The sequence below is a fragment of the Trachypithecus francoisi genome, unplaced genomic scaffold (genome assembly GCF_009764315.1).
Source record: "Trachypithecus francoisi isolate TF-2019V2 unplaced genomic scaffold, Tfra_2.0 Lachesis_group12, whole genome shotgun sequence".
NCBI classification, from domain to species: Eukaryota; Metazoa; Chordata; class Mammalia; order Primates; family Cercopithecidae; genus Trachypithecus; species Trachypithecus francoisi.
This window is the reverse complement of record NW_022681457.1, coordinates 86,443,943-86,447,076: the sequence shown is the minus strand read 5'-3', so window position 1 is coordinate 86,447,076 and position 3,134 is coordinate 86,443,943.

Below are 3,134 nucleotides of genomic sequence, written 5' to 3'. Positions count from 1 at the left end.
GCTCCTGAGAGTGGCAAGGAGTCTGGGAGCAGGGGCAGGAGCCCCAGGCTGTTGATTCTGCATGAGCTCACTGTTCTATCAGAGTTCTATCAGAGAAGCAGAACGTGTGTGATCCGAGGGCTTTATGCTCAGGGCAAGGCCTTTCCTGATCATGGGAGCTGCTAGGCAGTGATGTCAGCCTGTATCCACGTGTCTGCTCCAGACTTGGAGTCAGCAGGGCCGATGGTCAGCAAGAGAAGATGTACAGGAAGAGGAGGTGAGCAAGGACAAGGCAGAACCCAATAGAATGGCCTGAACACAAAAGGAGGAGCATCACCAATCGAGGGCATGCTGGGATGGCATCTGCTTCTCACTGGGACCTGGGTGGCCTCCCACTGCCTCTAAGCCTCCAACAGATTATATGGGTGATCTGCAGAAGAACTAGCCCGCTTTTCCACAAAGCTGCACACAAGCCTGGCCCTGAGTTTGGAGAAGCTGAAAGAGGAGATCGATCTGGGGTTGCTACCCCAAGATCCCAAGCCAATAAGGTGAGCCAGCAGGTGGGCTGCACATGCATGAGCTGAGAATCGCCCAAACCCACAAAGACCTTGTGTGCAAACGAAGCTGCTGCTCCACTTCCACTTTCCAAATCTCACACACATTTCTCTTGCGGCCCCTAACCCGGAACTGTGCAGGGAAGGAAATTCTAGGACATGTAGCTCCAGCTTTGCCATGTTGACACAGGACAAAGCCTCCACATTCACTGTGTGACTTGGACCAAGTCCTTGACCCTCTCTGAGCCTCAGATTTGTCATCAGCAAAATGTGGGATGGACTCCTCAGTGGTTCCTCTTTCAATGTAAAAAACAAAAACAACAAACAAACAACAACAACACAACCCCAAACCCCAAAACTACAAAAACAAAACAAAAAAGAGGCAAGGAGACATGGATTTTCTCATCTGTCCTTTGTGTGCGAATGAACACGAGGTCTCCTCTAAATAAACCTGCAAATCCCCAGGAGGTTGAGGCCCCAGGTGGGAAGCACTTGGGATAGATCATTTGCAGATCCCTCCTCCTTCGGACAGACAGAATACAAGGCTGAACTTTAAGGGCAAGACCTGAGCTCTAGCATTGCTGCTGGATGACAAAGCAAGGTGCCAAGCCTCTCTGAGCCCAGCTTCTTTCCCTCTGTGATAAGAACAATTCTTTTTACCTTTCAGGGGTCCATCACATAGATGTTAGATGCTGAGGTAGGGCTCAGAGTACATAACAAGCTTCTGAGATGGTGACTCAGGATCAGCTTTGTGGAAACCACTGTGCTGTCTGAGGACAGGAGACAGTGAATTCCGGGTCTTCTCCTCAGTGGAGCTCTCTGGGCTAATGGTATGGAAACCGTTTAAACAAAAGACTGGGACTTCAGGGGAGAGGGAGACAGATTCTGCCTGAGAAGGCTTGTAGGGGAGGGAGTATTTGAATGGGGCCTTGAGGAATGGATATAGTGGTGGTTAGCCGAAATGGAGGGAAAGGGAGGTTTAGGAAGAGGGAAGGGCTGGGCAAAGACTGCAGTTGGGTGCATGCAGCGTGTATTAGGGGACTGGCAAGGACTGTGGTGTCATGGAACAGAGAGTGTGCAGGTGGGAAGAGGAAGGGTAGGGTGGAAAAGGAGCTGAGGATTAGCTTGCAGAGTCTTGGACGAATGCTAAAGAGTTCATCCCAGTGTTAGCTGAAATAGCCACTAGTGCAAGAGGCTCAAGTGTGTAACACTAGAGTCACCCCAAACGGGGCACCACGGGTCCCCACATTTTCCAGGCCTTTGGGGTCATTCCTTCACGTTTAAAAGAGGAACTCAAGCCCTTTCCACACAGTGGAAGCCCCTAAGTATTCTCAAGGGAGGCTTCCCATCCTTTTCTCAGTCTTCACTGCAGCCGGCTGCCCAGCTCCCTCTGGATCCTGTAGCACCTGATCTTGCTGATCTCTTCACTCCTGATCTTGCTGATCTCTTCACTCCAAGCTGGACCCTGCCTGATTTCCTCTGCTCAGGGAGTCCACTGGCCCAGGGAGGTTGGGTGGAGTAGACTTTTGTCGATGGTTTACAGGACAATGGTGGGGCATTCTGTACCTTCCAGCAGACTCGCGCCGCGGGAGGAGTACTTATATCACGGAAATCAGCAAATGCTGCACATCAAGGTCTTTCAGGCCCTTCCCTAGAGTTGGTTCTTCATCCCCCACCGGAATACCACTGATTATGCACAGTTCAAATGACACTTTTGAAGTGACGATTGTATATCCAGGCCTATATAAAAACCCCTCAGCCCAAACCCGTGCTGGGGAAGTTCCTGCTGTTGGAATTATTTCATAGGACCCTAAGTTTTCTGCCATATTGCTGGTGTTCTCTTTCCATAAACTCCCCACACATCCATTTCTCCCACATCTTTTGGGAAACTCCACCTTCTACACACAATTCAACTGTCTCTTAGTTGTGCCATCTCTTTCCAGACCACGTCCTGGGGTGGACACTTTACATTTCACACCCTCAAGGGCTCACCAAGTTATTTTCCTTTTTCTGTAGGAAGGAAGTTGCAGAGAGGAGAGCTTTAAACATATTTGTTTTCCCTTCCGCTATGCGAGTCAGCTAAGTTGGATTCAAAAGGTGGTTCTGCAGATATTAAAAGTGATCATTGGGATGCCTGAAACAACATGGAAAACACTTGTAGGTCACATGCTCAGATCTGCACTCTCACTTCTGGGAATCAATTCCACAGAAACATTTGCACAGATGTATGTATAGGGATGTGTGGTGGCACGGTGTGATAAACATTGGAAATATTCTAATCACCTGGCAATGGAGGTATAAGCAAAATAAGCAGTGGAATGTATAAAGTAGACCAAAAGGTAGAAGTGGGTCTCTATATATACTGACATGAAATATTTTCACAACATTTTTACAGAAAAGACTTGCAAAACAGAATTTTTCTTTTTTGTAAAAATGTCTTAAAGTATACATGTATGTGTATGTGTGTGTGTGTTTATAGATACGGAAAAATGTCTGGAGGATGAGCCTTAAACTGTTAATAGTGGCAATCTTAGGGAATGGTGTCTATTGGGGAGGGGCAACGTTCCCTTTTTTATATCATATATTTCTGCATAGTTTGCA